Below are 18,247 nucleotides of genomic sequence, written 5' to 3'. Positions count from 1 at the left end.
ATATGTTTATGTTGTATTCATACATAGAATCACACAGCAATTTTGAGCCCTCTAGTGGTAAGAAACCTCTCTGCTTAGAAACCATTAATCTCAGCCTAAGTATATCCACTCTAAGAGGCAAGTGTCTAAATGTCTACAATATGATCATGTCTTCATGCAAGTTCAGGATAGCTCCCTCCAGTTGGCATGGATGTGTACATAAAAATGTACATAACAATATAGATCTGCAATTCATGTTATTGTTTCCAGCATGGTAACTTTTCTGCCTTTTCTCTGTTAAAAAATAAAGAAGATCTAATCTGTATTTTTTGACTCATTATTGATAATTTGTGATACTTGTGAAAAATAAACAAACAAACAAACAAAAACCCAGAAAACAAAACAGACAAAAAACCCACTCAATCTCCTGATGCAAACACTGTCTAATAAAAGGGAAATGTTTTCAAACACAGCATCCTCATTGTCAGCCTTGCATTATATAGTTACACATGTAGCTACTACAGGGAAAGGAGAAAAAAAATCTTCATTTCGGATTGGGGAGGTTTTCACAATATCTAACTTCAGCCATCTAAAAGCTAGGTTTCTAGGCTAAGCTGGCTGTTTGTACTCACCTTGCTGTCACTGGAGACAAATAGGTTGTTTGAGAATGAGCTGTCTTGTAAAGGTGCCTGGGAGAGAGCTGGAAGATAGGTGAAATATTTATGGATGCAAGGGTCTCTCCATTCTTCAAGGAGACCTAGATAGCAAACTTGGAATCAATGTTTTCTTTTTTATAAGGCTGAAAAAGAAATTATATAAAAAGTCTAGATTTGAACAACATTAAATAACACAAAAATAAATACTATTGTTTATAGCAATACTTATAATATGAACTATCATACTATATTAATAACATATATATAACATATATATTACATGCAGTATCATACTATAAGATGTAATAAAATATTAATTAATATGTATGTTATTATAATATCTTAATAAATAAGTCTCAGACAGGTTAATCTACTACATGGCAAAATCATTCTATAAGATTACTACTACTTTGAGGAAACTCTAGAATAACATTCAGAAGTGCTTTTTTTCTGGTGCAGGATAGATTTGATGGGCTCCAGAGATAAAATTTGCTTTAATTTTCCTCTTGGACTCAGTTTAAATATTTGTTCTGGATGACCATCCATACATGAGACTTTATGAATTCTGCAGCTGACCTTCAGGAAATTTCTGCAAGAACAAAGGAGCACAGCTATTCAGAGTAAGATTTGTAAGCTCCTTTTTCAGGGAAATCTTACCAGGAGGATCATAACTATAGTATTTATTCCCTCTCTCCAGAGTCCCATAGTCACAAAACTTGTTGACTCTCAAGAATATTGAAAGTGTAATTGACATGGGCTTTTATTCATATATGTGATTGTATTCAGCACAATTCAGAGATGAATATCTGTGTTTCTGGAATTATTTAATTAAAAAACTAGTTCATCATTTTATGATTGTAATTTGTTATGTGACAAGAGCTTAGAACAGGAAAATTACATAAGTTGTAAGCAATTAATTATCATTTTAAAAAACACAATAACAATTTTGTTTTTGGTGTATTAAAGCAATTCAAATATATTATTTTTCAATTGCTTGTTTGTTTATTTTTGACATCTATCAAAATTCTATAATTTATGATACAGAAATGAAATCCTAAAAGGGAATATTTTCATTAGATGCACGCAAAATTTGTACAAGTTGATTTCTTTGTTACAAGATTATCTAGACAAAACGTACAAGAGAGAACATAATTTTTGTGAGTGATAACAGTCCTCTTCAGGCAGGTACTATGGAATGAGGTTGGGATATAGTTCCAGCATGCAAGGTTATGATTATCACAAATACTGGACTAGGGTTATGCCTCACAGAATAAAACACTGGTGACTTCAAAAGGTGAAAAATTTACAGAACTGCAGAATGGGTCAGGTTGGAAGAAACCACAGTGGTCATCTTGTCCAACCTCCTTGTTCAAGCAGGATCATCCTAGAGTACATGGCACAGGATTGCGTCCAGAGTGTTCTTGAATATCTCCAGTGTGGGAGACTCCATAACCTCCCTGGACAATCTCTTCCAGTGTGCAGTCACCCTCACAGTAAAGAAGTTCTTCCTTATATCCTGTTGGAATTTCCTGTGCATCAGTTTCTGCCCCTTGCTTCCTGTCCAATTGTTTGGCAACACCAAGAAGAGCCTTTAGATAAGAATACTAAACATTATTATGTGACTTAAAATGCTAGGGGAAAAATAAATTGTAAGTTAAATCATTGCACTTTTCTTGTTTAAAAATCCATTTTCTAGTAGAAATTAAAGAGTCAGGAAAGTAATACAATTTATCAGTGCTAGGCTTGGGATAAACAATCCTAAATTCATACTTCACAAAATCAGATGTTATCGCTCAGTTATGAAATCTTTGTAACAGTAGTATATGATGTTGGAAAAAAGTGTTAGTAGGTGTGGCAATTGCTTTGGCATGAGAAAAATATAATGATAAAGAGGTTTTAATGGGTGCTTAAGCAATCAGGAATTCTTGATGGCAGACCGATGAAAGAGGAAATTAAATTTAAAGATTGCTGGTGCAAAGTCATCAAACTAAGTTGTACTTCCTGATCTTTTGCAGCTGACATCACTATTATCCTTCCTGCATCTTACAGGAATTATTTCATCAGGTCTACAGTAGACTAAGATACTATTCATTGATGTGTTACAGGGAACAACAATCTCCCTATGTGGAAAACCACACTTCATGTGCCACACAAAGACAAAATAATTTTAACACCTTAAAAAAACAACTGCTTAAAAAACTGCCACCAAATGAGCATAGTTGAGAATTTAAACTGCACACCAGAGAAAAAAAGACAAAGACAACACAAATTGAGTTTCCATCTTCTAATATGTACTACATCCTAATGCTTCAATCATGTGTTTAAAAGACCTATTCATGGCAACAGCTAAACAAAGTGTGGGTTCAACTGCTGTATGGGCCATTTACTTAGAATTTGAACTTGGTGATCCTTGCAGGTCCCTTCCAGTTCTGTGATTCTATGATTCTATAATCACAAGGTTGATTAATAAGGGTGGGAAAGGGCAGTCTGTTGGACTTCCTGTGACTTCATAACTTAGGTAACAGGTGCTAGAGTAGATCTTGAAAAGTATCCCTCTTGTTCTCCCATTGTTTGGAAACAAATACAGAGGCCAGAATACGCAACTGAGTAATAGATTGCCTCTGCTGTTCAATGTCATCTCTATTGTCCAGTAATCATAGCAAGGAAACAGCAGGATTTTATAATGTAAGGCACAAGTCTCATAGAGTCTTTACAGCCTCTAATATTAAATGGGGTCAAGACTTCATCTGAAGAACTTGAACTGAATGTCTTTCAAAGAGATTACTGATATGCTTTTCTATTATAAGAATTTATATGGTAGTGTGCAGAATCATAAATAATATGAAACGTCCCGCTTCATGCTCCAAAACAATTGCTGTCTAAGATTATGAGAGGATCCCTCTGTGGATATCATCATATGGTACACGAGCTGTACCTTCCTGAAAGAGCTAGTTCTTCACTATTAGTAGCTGAATAACAGTTTTTGTGGACTGCTATTGTCTTCTACTCTTTCAATTTCTACATGTCATTAAGGCTAGGAGAGATCATCTACGTTTCAGAAATAAAAAAAGAGGAAGACGTTCCCAAACAAAAAGTTGTTTCTGAATTGGGATTGAATTCCTCTGTTGCATCTATTGGTCTCTTTGTTTGATATTTGAGAACTGAGTTGTCAAACATTTTTGTAGTTGTCGTGATTTGACACAGAAGTAAATTTTCTCAGGAAGTTGGTAGTCAAACCAATCAGTGGTCAGGTTTGGATATTGGCACCTGGAGTGACCACTGAAGGCATGGACACGCCTCTGGGAACACAGGGGGTTAAAAGCAAGAACTCCCAGGGGAGCTTTCTCTTTGGTTCTGGTCGTTGGATGAGTGCAGACCTCCCCTGCCCAGCCATGGAAGCCATATGGCCTGGTCAAGGTGAGCCAAGGGGGCCAAAAGACTGGAACTGAGCCAGCTCCTATGGACGGAAGGGTGGAGAGAAGCGGAGATGCCTTTGTTCTCCCCCCCACCCCCACCCAGCAGGAAAGAGACAGAGTCTGACGGCACCTGTAAATTTGCCGGCAGAGGAGAAGGGGGGGGAAGATGCCCAGTGGGGGAGTTGGAGTTCTAGGCAGAGATTTCAGCTGTCCGGGGAGTCTGAACTTTTAACCCTATCCTGGAAAATGAAGGCTTTGTAAAATATTACTCCTCCTTGATTTATAGAAGAAGAGAGACAGTCTGGGACCTGAGATAATAGAAGAAGAATTTCTTAGGTCGGAGGAGATGATGGAGTAGCTTTTGGCTGGACTTTTCTTGTTAGCCATAGACTGAACCAAATTCTCCTGCAACAGAGACTACATTTTAGGGGGATGCAGTGGTGAACCAAAGAGACTTGCTTCAGGAACCACCAGCAGAGGAATGGCAAGAACAGAGAAAAGCTGAGGAGGGAATGGTGATGCCCTCTGTCTTCAGGAAGAAGATGATCTCTGTTCTTGGACCCTCGGCCCCAGGAGGAAAAGGGGGAGGGACTGTAGTCCCAAGATGAGAAACTGAACTGTTGTCTCTTTTGGTCCGTGGCAAAGCATCCTTAAAGGAGCCCTGTGAGCAGTCTGTCCATGCACGGTGGTGAGAGCACTGTGACATGGAAAGGAGATTGTCACACTGGCAGATTTTCTCCGGGCGGTTGCCATGTGTGACATGGAAACACAACGGTGGCAATTGTGTTTCCTGGGGGAGTCTGTGGTGCAAGAGAGACTTCTCTCTCCTTTGAGGGACTGAGTATTGTTTATCTGAAGGGTGGCAACTTGATCAGGAATCCTGGGTGGTGTCTCACTGCGGTTTTGTTGGAAATTGGGTGGGAGGAGGAGGAGTGTTTTGGAGGGTCTACATCCTGGATTTAGTGTCTGTGTTTTTTATAGTAGTAGTAGTAGTAATTTAATAATGTTTTTTTCTTTTGTTATTAAGCTTCGGCCTGCTCTGCTCTTGGGCTTGCTCTGCTCTGTTCCTGATCACATGTCACAGCAATTATTTGGGAAGGTGCATTTTCCTGGGGGCGCTGGCATTGCGCCAGCATCAAACCATGACAGTAGTTTACTTATAGTTGTGCAGAAGTAATCATATCACAACAAGGGAAATATTTTAAAAAGATACTCAAAAGCCTTATCATTAAAAACCAGTAAGCAATATCTTGTGTGAAATAATCATAGAATCATAGAATGTCCTGGGTTGGAAGGAGCCTTAAAAGAGCATCTCCTTAAAAGATCATTTCCAATCTCCTGCTATGGACAGGGACATCTTACACTACATCAGGTTATTCAGATCCCTATCCAGCCTGGCCTTACACACTTATAGAGGTGGGGCATCCACAGCCTCTCTGGGCAGCCTCTTCCAGTGCCTCACCACCCTCACAGCAAACTTTTTTTTTTTTTTTTTTGCTTACTATCTAATCTAAACCTACTCTCAGTTTAAACCATTCCTCCTTGTCCTGTCATGCTCTTGTAAAAGATCCTTCTCCATTCAGGTACTGGAAGGCCACAATTAGGTCAGCCCAAAGCCCTTTTCCGGGCTGAACAAACCCAATTCTCTCAGCCTTTCCTTATAGGTGAATAATCTTATTATATCATTTTAGAATATACCTGCTTGCCTTTTTATTGCATATGTCCATATGTACATGTTTGTTCATAATGATGCCTATTGATTACCCATTTGATTTACATATTTTAGTATGCCAAAAATAATTGCCAAAAAATAATTATGTGCCCGACATCACAGCTCATCAAATTTTGCACTATGTTTTGTCAAGCTAAGACAAAAACCGTCATAGATATATCTTGAGTAAAACATTAGAAAGCACCAAACTTCCTGAAGACAAGATAATCAATTAGACTTGACAATGACTAGTGAACTGTCTCCATGATTAGAATGAACCTAAAACTCCACAGCACTCTGTAATGCAAGCTGGCCAGAAATTTTTGCAAAGTGAATTGAAGAAAACAATGATTTTCAGTAACTGTGGTCCTTTCTCTAAACATCACCTATTCCATCCCCTAGAAGAGAGAAAAAAATCAAAATCGTTAACCAGAACATATTAATGCAGATGTATGTTAAGTGAAACAAAACTTCTTGACTTTACAGCTAAAATGATGAGATATTATTATGCATAGTGTGCTGCTCTGAGATGCGCAGATCAGATTATAGAGAGGAATAAAGTCTGCAACAATTTTAAATTCTCTACTCTTTCTTATAAACCCAAAAGCATAATGAGGACTGAATCTTATCCTCAAAGACCAGAAAGGACATAATAATTATTCAGGGTAGCCCTCTATATTCTCTACTAGTAGAATGTCTTCCACAAGTTGGGAATTGCATCTAATTCTGCTTTAAGGAAACCATAACCATGACAAGCCTTCCTATAATTCCATGTATTATTTCTAGAATAATTATCCTAATTACAGTTCCCTGTAATTACTTTGTGTTCTGTTTCTGACTACATGATCAAAAAGCTCAGTTCTGTCAGATAGAAGTCCTACATTTAAATACTTAGACTCATTTATCAACCCATCTCTTAAACTTCCCTTCAATACACCAGATAAATTTAATTACTTACGCCTCATACTGTAATGCAAGATTCACTGTTCTGTAATTTTGGTTTTGGGGCTGCTGGATTTTGGTTTGGTTTGGTTTGGTTGGTTGGTTTTTTGGGGGGTTATTTGGGTTTTTTTGAGGGGTGTGGGAGGAAAGGGAGGTTGGGGATTCTTGGAGGCTTGGGATTTCTTGCATTTTGTTACCCAGCATTTCTCATCTTCATTCCCCTTTATTATCCATTCAAAGAATTTTGTTAGCTCTCTTTTCATGAATTCACGACATATTCCTCTTCAGCTGGACATATTAAATCAATTTTTTAACAATCTAAATCACTTGATTTGGATTACCATAATTGTAACCATCCATTGCATTTTATTAGCCTACCAATCCAATAAATTAGTAATTATTATATATATAATAATTTTCAAACTGTATACAATATACACTGAAAAAGCCAGCCTCTTTTTAACAACTTTCATACTGTTCACCCTTGAGTTCCTATTTCCTTGTGGAAATAAAAATTATCATGCAAAAAATTAAAACTCTTTTTTTTAGTTACTGTTGCATACAATTTATGAAATTTTTTTATTTGTTCATGCCCTTCAAGGATCTAGAAACCAGGGCTATAAAATATATGTAGAGAGAGGTTAGAATTGGAACAAAGAAAGATATTCAAAAGATTCTGGATAGCATTAACAAAACAGTTTCTAATCCTACTACATCACACCTATCAATTTCATAATATGCAAATATTTGAGTCAAAAAACTTTTACTTCATCTAATAAGTGAATTTAATCTAGGTGTACATACAAACTTTGTTTGCCATCCCATACCCTGGTCAAAACCAAAACCAAACAGAGAGATAAGTCACAAAACAAAAAATGTAAATAAAAAGGACAATCTGACTAGTAGTGATTATAATTATAATCCCTAGTTCATTATCAGCAAATTTACGAATTAAAAAATCCATTATGTACCTGAAATGATGGGTAGGATAGTTAATTTCTTATAGTTATATCCTTTTCTAGATAATAGGAAAATTTTTGCAAATCTCACTCTTTCCCAGTTTTCCAAGATATGTTAAAAATTGGCAATGATTCATTAGTTCCTTTGAGACTTCTGAGCATAAATTACTTAGGTAGCTCATTTGAAACATTCTCGTATGGGAGTAGGTGTTGTCTTATCAGTGCTTTATTTCAGATAGAAAATGTTGTGTTTCCACCAACATCCGAATGGTTTGGCCCTAAACCAGCCATTATCTCATCTTCTCTTACTCTAAATGAACTTATAACCTTTCTGAGAAAGATACAACACAATGTTCAACCCTCCTTTTTCCTAGTAGATAATTCTGTAATCTTAGAGCTCAGATGAAGTAAAAACATTCAGTAAGTTGTATACGTGCTTCTTTCTTAAACACAGCTTTCTCTAGGAGCTCCTCTTTCTCTGCTCTGTCTTCTACAGGACTTTCCTTTCCACCTGAGCTTCTTGGTAAGAAGTCAGAGTCCCACTTCTAAAAGAAAAGCTAATCTTATTTAGTGTTTATCTAGTTTTGTCCCAGATAGTGCAGCAATATACACTGAAAAGTCTATATTTTAAATAGTTCTCTGCCATACTGATAGCTTCTTCAAGCTGTGACTTGATTAGACAAAACAAAAGACTTTGTTAATATGGTCAGGTTGGGCTAATTCAGAATAAGAGACAAAAAAAAAAAAAAAAGGACTCAGAGAAGCTACTTTCTTCATTGGAAATGTTAAACGTTGTCTAGGGAGTAAAAACTGGATGTAATGTTAAGGTTTTAGAGCAGCACTTTGGCAGGAAGACACTTTTAGTGTTTCATATTTCAAAATCTGAAAAATATTCCTAGATGATATTACATATTTTAGAGACTCTCTGTGCTGACAGTGTTTTGTTGATACTTTTATATGTGTTTGGATGTTTGTGTTGGCATGTGTAAATTCCAGAATTATTTCTGCTATCAACAGAATAACAATAGGAATGCCTTAAGACAGCTCTTTTTTTTTTTTTTTTTTTGCCTTATTTTTTTCCTCCCACTAAAATAGATACAAAAACATCACACCAATGCTTGGGGGGACAAATTAACTTATCTTTCTAGAAAGTTCCCAGTTTCATAGTGGTTTCTCTGGCTATTCAAGAATTAACCAACTATACAGGAATTTGCAAATAAAAGCTAAGAAATTTGGTGACTACATCTGGGAAGAGGAGAAATGTGATCATCTGAGGTAAAGAATTTAGACTGAAGACAGAGTAATAGAATAAGAATGCTGTGGGATTGGAGAGTGAAAAAGGAGGGAGAGATGGAATGGGTTAGCAAAATGATTGTCAGCTGACCTATAAAATTCTGAAATCGGAAGACTGACTAAACTGAACAAAGATAAGACACAGGACAGATTATGCAAAGAAAAAAGTGGCATTGTAAGACAAACTGGGATGAGGAAAATTTGGAAGGCTTGCTAAAGAAACAGTTAAAAAGATACGAGTATGAAGACCAGAGCAAGGAAAGAAACTGTTTGGATCGAGAAATTAAATAAACACAGTTATTTTCAACCTAATACTTATTGGTACATTTTTCTTAAACCCAAAAAATGTGTTTTTCTTTGACTCTTCATTTTTGCAGTTTCATGTTAAGGAAAATGGCTACAAAATTATTTTTAAAATAATACATCAAAAGGATCTGTTAGATAAGATCTTGCACAACCTGGTGTAGTGACAGGTGTTCCTCTCCATGACAGGGGATGGAACTAGATGATCCTTAAGGTCCCTTCCAACCCTTAAGGTCCTATGAATCTATAATTCTATGATATTAGAACAGCAAGCTAGAGCACTCAGATCTATAGTGCACTCAGATCTATAGATCTATATTACAGCTATTCACTATCAAACTTAGAGAGTTTACATTCCCCACTCCCACAAACGAAAATATTGTGGTACCAAGTTTGATTAAAACGTGCTCTTCTGCTCTTTCCACAGAAAACACCTCAGACAGTGATCAGGGTATTGCTTGTACAGATTAAATGAAACCTTAAAATACATAAAACAACGGATCATTGAATACCTTCAGGCCTACAAAAAAAAAAAAAAACAAACCCAAAAAACATAAAATATGAACTAATATACTTAGGGCTTCAACAGTCTCAAACTTACATATGTTTTAGAACTAAATTAAATACTAAATTTAAATAAAGTAAAATTAAAATATCAGAGAACTCTATTTTACACTTAGACTTTTGAAAAATCCAAATGAGAGCAATTTCTATTAATTTTTTAATACTTCTTATTTAAAGACAATACTTTTCACTCAGAATACACTCATTTTATGTAGTACCATTTAAAGTTATTTCAAAGTATCTCAGTGTTTTAAATCTCTTCATCCTAATTTCATACTCATTTACTGTGATTTTTGTTGATGCATTAAGTTCATTTAATCAACTATATTATGACAAAACTTAAAAAAATGTTGACACCAGTCAAAGCTTGTTCCAAACATCTTATGTTTTTTTAAAAAAACAAACTTTTTGAAACACTGGCTTCACCTCTCTACAGTGGAATGAAATAATGCATCATTGCTCTTAAGTTAGCATTTTGAATGTCTAATAATACTTAGGATGCACTAAAAGCAAGCCTAATACTAATTTTTATGACTCATTTCTTTTCCAAAATAGCCAATTTTAAGTTATTCCAATTTTAAAAATAGCACAGCACTAGGAGAAATTAAAAGGAAAAAGGCGTGATACTGTATGTGTTGAAGTAGAATAGTGAACAAAAAATGATAGACTCACAAGACATTGGCTCAGATGCAGAGGAATAAATACTTGATGCAAACAGTAAGGTTTAATTAGGCTGTAACTTTTAACAGTTGAAGTCAGCGGGGATGTGTCCTGCAGTAACTCAGACCACAAGGGTAATCATTACTTATGCTTCCACTTACTGGACAGCTGCTGCCAGTATTCACCAGTTCACAGTCAGTTGAGACAATTTCTAGGACCTCACATGTAAGAGAGCTGTGAAAGCTGTAAATCTGTTTTCTCTTCTTTAGATATGGCCTTTCTTTTCATCTGATTTAACTCTATTCAAGCTGCCAAGACATGACAACATGTGCAGCACTCTAACCCACTCCAGCAAGCTGTGGCTATAGGCATGGCAAAAATACCTGACATTTGCATTCTGGAAGCATGAGAAATACTCTGTTCCACTTCCAAAGAAAGTGAAGGTGCAGTGTCCATATAATGCTAAATTTTAATTGACATAGTAATTATTATCAACAGTAATTGTAATAATAATTCTATAGTAGCCATATCCAAAAGAAAGGGCTCAGTCTGGTGGTGAATATTTTTGCTGCCTTTTCCACATGCTGAAGATTAAAAACTGAACACTAAATAACAGAAAATAAAGGTGCTATATTTGGCCACTTACTCCTTGACAGTTTTGCTAAATATTCCATTCTTATTATTTGAGTGGGCAGATTAATGGCTGCACAGTGCCTACATAAACCCCTATAATGATGTTCAAAGACTTTTTCATAGGCTCTCTTTCTATTTCTCTCTCTCTGCTGGTACAACTGCCTATGAGATGCTTGAAACACACCATCCATAGTAAACAATGAATAAGAGAAGAAATTCTGTTAAATTCCAAAGAATAATGCAAATTAAAATTTTCTTATTATTTCTCATTAAAATTTATTAATCTATAGTGTATCTTAAATAAAGGTTGACAAATTGTTTTAAGAAGTTTGTTAGCAGATGCCTAAATTACAGCTTAGCAATTTTATACATACTGTTAGCTGAGAAATTAGGCTGCAAAATATTAAAAATAAATAAATACATCTTTAATCTCTAGTGTTTGAAAACTACAATGAACTAAGATGCAATAAAGTAACCTGTGAAAAAGATTTACTAATTTCTTGTCTCTTAGGTCAGAGCATACAGTAGCAGATTTGTCTATTCCTTTCCTGAAAGTAAGATGAAATTATAAGTATTTATACAAAGAAAAAAAATTGCTATTTGGAAGTCTTCAATGGGTAAATCTCATAGTATTTTTATTTTCCCTTTGTTAACAAAGTGAATGGCTCCTTTTCTCCCTCCTGGGAGGAATTTTTCTCTCTTTTTCTATAAAAATGACTAAAACTTGAACCAGTGAATGTCTGAAGGAGGAAAAAGAAATAGAATCTAAGAAAAGTAAAAAGTTTGAAGGCAACTGGAAATTGACAAATAAGAGCAGAAAACTATGGCAGTTTGCCAACCAGCTGCAAAAACTAATTCAGCTTTAGATAAAGAGATTTTAAAGGGGAAAAGGACAAGAAAACTTCAGAAAAAGGAAGAATAAAGGAGCAAAGAATAAATCCTTAGAGCTGTGTTAAAGAAGAAACATAGGCAGTGCTTTGTTGTTCTGACTGCAGAACTGCAAGAGGGGCTTTTCATTGAGACTTTGAATAGCACCAAAGAAACAGGCAGAATAAAGTGGAAGCACTGAAGTTTTCCTTAATGCAGTAGTTTATAGACAGCCATCCAAAAGGGATTTAAAATAAGCTTTTCTAGACAAATAGAAATTATTAATGTCAGTTAGAGTTTTCTCCACTAGTCTACATATGGACGTAAAAACAACAGCGTTACACACGGTCCTGTGTACAAATTCATGGTGAGAAGTGACTGAGATTGTTAGACAAAGAAAATTAAGTAGTTGAAAATATCAATGGAGGCCAACTTTCCCTGGAAAAGTATTTTATATTATCTGCAAGATTTATTTCTTTTTTTAGGTACATCAAGTTTTTTATTTCATGGTCAGAGAGCATGTAAAAGAATGAAGTGATGAGCACTGTCTGGTTACAACAGCAGACCAAAATAGCAAGCTGGCATATAAAATAACATGAAGGAAGGTGGTCACAGGCTTGTCTTCTCGTCTGTCACTAGGCCTTTTCATCAAGCTGTGAATAGCAAGTCAGCATGACGTACAGCTGCTGGTTATTGTGTAGAGATCTAATGACTGCATTTACTGTGCTCCACTATAGCATACTCAGGAGTTCCCTTAGGACAACATCTCCTGACCAGTCAGACTATGCAGAGCGTATGGGCCACTCAGAGGCCCTCCCAACACCACCTCAGAGCTCACAAGAGGATTCCCTGAGAGTGCCAAGCTCTGAGAGTGAGCTCACACTTGCCCTCTGTATGAACCAGATCCTTTCACCTCCATTATCCACGGTGTGACTGCTGCATGAAATTCCCAGGGCAGCATAGCATGACTCTGCAGCTTTCATCTTGCATGGGCAGGAGACACAAGTTCTTTCACATTACAGCACGCACCTTAGGTACATAGAAATTCTGGCATTACGAAGACAAGAGCAATTTTGTCTTGCATTAAATAAAAAGTCTTGACGTGTAACTGCTATGAAAGTTAGTCTTTCATTCATACAAGCTTAAGTAAATGAGGGATTTAAGCTATATTTTATTTTTATGACTACATTTTCCATCAGTCAGCTGCTTCAGAATAAGAATAAAATTCCTGATGATAATTGTTTTTCTTTTGGGAAGTTTCTTAGGCAGTTTTTATCTGCTTAATAGTTGTTCTGCTACTCATCAGTGCTGAAGACTATACTTTCACTGGGGTATAACAAGTATGTTGCCTTTGTACCTTCCATGACCTGTAAGCTTCCAAACTTTGTCACTATCCTTATTTTCTGTAGTCTCATCCCGTTCCTAATTTTTCATTTGCATTAGATATTTTGGATTTTTTGAATTGGAAGTGTTTTAATTAATATTTTGGTGTATTTTTAATAAAAATATCTTCCCTTGGGTATGCATATCTTACAATAAGTATGTTATTTGAATATGTCCCAGCTGTGTGAGTGAACCATACCCAACAATGAACTGCAAGAGAAGGAAAATTATTCAAAAATATGTCACTTTTTATTCACATCCTTCCTATAACATGGAATTTTTCTGCAAAGTCTTTTTGATACATCACCAATTTGGGGATGGGGGAGGGATGAGGAATGGAAAGAAGAAACAAATTATTTGAGACAACATCTGGGCTGGAAAATTAATTTCACAGGTTTCAAATGGCATTCTCCCCATCAGAGTCAGTGGGTCCATCAGAATATCTTCCAAATTATTATCTGTCATTTGTGATGAGGAGTGCAAACTCCTTGGAGTAAAGACAATTTTTATATAGCATTGAGAGCACTTAAACCACTTAGTAATGGAAAGGAATTTTATTATCATCTGCTTTAGCATTTAAATGCTGTTATTTGTAATTTGTATGGTAAAGATGCTGCTAGTAACTAAATGAGAATTTGTGAGTCATGAAAAAATAACAGGAAGGCATCTGTTATGACTTTCCATCCTGTTATTCTAGATATTTAATAATAATTGCTGAAAGTGACTGGAGATATCTGTCATTCCGTTGCTCCATCAGATAAATACCTTCACTGACATTAAGGATTTTACTAATGTGAATAAGGTTTTGTGGACTCAAACTTTGCTTCTGCAACTAAAGACCTTAATCTAGCAGTGACCGAACTACAGCCCTGGGACCACAGGAAGAGGAACTGTTGGAGAAGTGGCTGCCCATGTGTGCGTCAAGTTCAGAACATTTTACATGTGTTCCAGGATAGTGGGGGTGTTACTGGAAGACCTGTTATCTCCCAAATGCATAAAACACATTTACACCTTATGGATTATAAATTCCTTTTTAATATGGATGTTCATGCATGATTCACTACTGTATTACTTTTGGACTATTGACTGAGAAATAGCATGTCATATTGTTATAATAATGTAACCTTATCTCTGATTTTATCAAAAACAAAAAAAGGAACTCTTATCTCTGATTTTATCAGATTTGTCAGACCATAAAACTGAAATTTTAGTGTTGCCTTTAACAATATCTAATTAGTAACAGTTCGTATTCAATAACTTTATTTTTGAAAGTGTTCTATGAACTGACTTTTTGTACATTCTTTAGAACGTCGTTATCTTTTGGATGACAAAATAATTTTCACCTCTATAGTTTTAATCTCCTTTTACCTAACTTTTTACTTTGATTTTTCTCTACAGAAGTGCATATGTTTACTCATTTTTTTAGATAACTTTTAATGGAAATTTGCATTTTCACATGGATGCCGTAATACTTTTAGATGACTTGTGTTTGTTTTCCTAAAAAGCCATTTTAAAGGCTGACCCTCTCCAGTCCCCTTTAAAAATAATGAAACTCTCTCTCTGGGACATAGCTATGATCCTAGAAGGTGAACAGATTATCAAAAAAAAATGAAACACAAATAATTTGCAGCCATGTCAGATAGCTTTGATAATCTCTGTAAATCACTCAGAAGAGTAGTCTTCTCCATGACTCAAACAGAGAGCTCAGGTACTGCAAAGATTGGCTTCTTCTTGGAAATATAATTTTTTATCTTAAATTTACAGATGGAAGCTGAAGCACATCTCAATGACAATAGCTTGATACATTTTTGTCTACCTTTAGAATAGTTTGCAAAATTTTTATAACATTTTGCAAAACTTTTTGCTCTATCTGTATTCATGGCCTGTTGCGTCTCCAAATCAGAGACAGAAATTACTTTATCCTTTTTTGGATACTTGATGTTTATCAAAAGGGCCTGAATTTTCTGTACCATGGAGAAACCTTTAAAGAATCTCTGTTCAAAATATTTTCCTTCTAGCATATTTAACCTTTGAGAGCTTTGAAAATGATTGGATGTCAAGGGCTTTAGAGCTATCTGGTTATAAACCAAAGAAAAGGTAGAAGAGGCACATGAATTACAAAAGCTCATCAGAAGTGCAGAACTGGAAAACTCCTACAGAGATTTTTTTTTTTAATTAATTACTTTGAGCATACTAAGATTGCATTTATTGGCTTTCCTTAATAATATTGCAGTTGAACAACAAGGCTGTTTCATTTTTTGAAAAAATTATATTAATTTTTTTAATATAAGAAAGCTTTTTAAACAATGAAAAGCATGATTCCCTTTCAGTTATTTGAAGGAACTAAATCAAGTGTAAATCTCACCAATAAACTCACTGCTTGCATTTATGTATTAATCCATGCCAGTGGAGCACTGCAATATTTAATCATTTTTTTGACAATCTGCATCATTATTTTCAAATCATTAAGTGTGGAGAGCTACAAAGCAACTGTAGGAGCTATTTTTGATTGCAGCTGTTTTTTGGTAACATATCTTACTTGCATCAGAGGCTTCGGCTATTTTCTACCCAGTTTTCCATGCTATTTTTCCCCTCTTTTATGCTTTATGTTAGGTAGAGTGCTGCCAGTATTCTGCCATTCCAGCAATGTATGCAGTTTCCTAGCATACAAATATATAATAGAAATACTGCTTGTTCAAGTTTTTGGTTTACTATCTAAGCCAATAAAGTAATCTGGCTTTTTAATTATTTTTCAAATTTCTTTGGCCATTGATAGGATACAGTATTAGTTTTGTAATCTGGAAGTCAATTTTGTTGACCAAGTAAAATATTTTTTTAAAAACATAACTCTGACAGAGCATTCTAATAGGTTTATGACTGTATTAGTTCAGAGTTGAAGAGGCTGAAAATGTTCATAAAATCTACATTGCTGTTGGAGACTGCTAGAAGAGGCTGCTCTTCCTTTTTAATGCATTTGTGTTCAGCAGTACCTGCAAATCATTCAGTGTGCCCATCACCCTGGTACTGGATGTAGGAGCCTAAAGCCTGCTTAGATTATGCTTTAAAACCTTGCAGTGTCTCTGTTTCTCAACTTTCTTGCTCAGTAAGTATCTTCTATGTATATATGTAGATGCAAATTAATAGCAAACTAGCTCATATGCAGAGCATAACTATTGTATTACAAATTAATACATATTTTTCCCAACATTTAAGTAAATTACTGATTACAACAATTAAAAATTCATCTTTTCCTAAAAGATGTATTATAATTGGTAGCAATATATTAGTAAAGATATTTTTGCAGAGGTGCCTAAAGCTGCCATGCAGCTTTGCTGCTCCCTGAGTAGTTGTAGCATTGGGGCTTTCTGTTGCATCCTGGGTTGTAACGCGAAGCCGCGGCTTTCCATGGATGTCTGACACTCACTGCCTGTTCCAGCCCCTGCTGCTCTCCTCTGGGCAGGGGGGACAGCCGCGAGGGCTGGGCCGTGGCAGATGAGGGCAGTCCCAGCTGGGGTTCCCCCAAGGGCTTGGGTGATGCTCAGGGAAATGAAAGCACTCAGTGCTGTCAGAGCCATTCAAGTTGGAGGGCTATGGTCTTTCTGGTTTTGCTCACTTGTCAGGTGAAACGTCATCTACAGTAATTGCATAAATGGTATTAGTTGAAATTCTTATCTTAGCCCATCCATGATATTTCAGATGAATAAGTGAGTTTATATACTCTCTATGATTTAGAGCACATATTCACTGCTGCTGTTATGGACTTGTACTTAAAAATAACATATCACTTCCAAAATTTTTTTAGGATCCTTTAAAATAAAAATTATATATTGTGATTTTTTTTCTATGTGTTCATTAGTAATTTTGAATTAATGACCTTATAAATTTCATGTTACAGATGACAAGATAAAGCACTGTTATAATTTTCTTGATCTGTAGGCACGTCAAAAATCTTATGAAGTCCTTACATAGAAAGAATTATTTACATGAGTTTTCTTCTTTCAGTTGATTTGTTAGTCAACTTAATTTGTTACTTAGATGCTGCTTTCTCCTTAATTATTTACTAAAGGAACTCCTTGCACTAAATAATCTTTAGAACTGATTACTAAAAAATAAAAAAATAACCTATGTTTCAAGTATCAGATGAAGAAAAAAGTCTTTGTGTAATAGTATTTTTCTGTGCAGAGTAAATAAACAAATTATTTTTAATAGGTACATGCAGTTCTTCCATTTGGTAGCTGCTTTTGCCCACACTACTCATGCCTTGTGATTCATTGAGGTCTAAAAAATTGCTCCCAGAACATCTGATATACTGTTTTTATCCAATTAAGTCAATAATCACAAGGATTTGGAGTTCTCCATTAATACATTGTGGTACAAAATTGGTTGATACTGACCTGTCAGCTCAAGTGGATTAATAGCTGGATGTCATTAGTAGGTTGTGGAAACGCTCTTAATCCATTTTAGGATGATGCCAGACAGGTTAGTTTAAATCATCTTAGCTGGGTTTCAATTAGCCTAAACCCATACTATGTACGAGTATGATGACATCCACATATGTCTTTTTAATCTATATTTACTTCAGCAGTTTCTTTCTCACATGCATTAGTCAGCATCTCTCTTTTGAGAATAAGTGCCCTCACATGTCTGTCAGCTGAACTGTTCTGTGTGCTCATATCTGCACCCACTGCAGTCAAGGTATTAAAATGTCATTATCAGTTCAAGTGTTTCTAAAATTCTTTATAGGGAAGGTGCCATAGAGTTTATATGAAATTGCATTTCAAAATATTTATTAATTATTTGATCTGTGCTAAATTTCCTCCTGGCATCTAAAAAGTTACATTTGACAGAATGAAACTGCATTTAAGTGTTAAACTGTAGGGA

This window comes from Anomalospiza imberbis, chromosome 6, assembly GCF_031753505.1.
Source record: "Anomalospiza imberbis isolate Cuckoo-Finch-1a 21T00152 chromosome 6, ASM3175350v1, whole genome shotgun sequence".
Lineage (NCBI taxonomy): Eukaryota > Metazoa > Chordata > Aves > Passeriformes > Viduidae > Anomalospiza > Anomalospiza imberbis.
Note: the sequence above shows the minus strand (reverse complement) of the source record.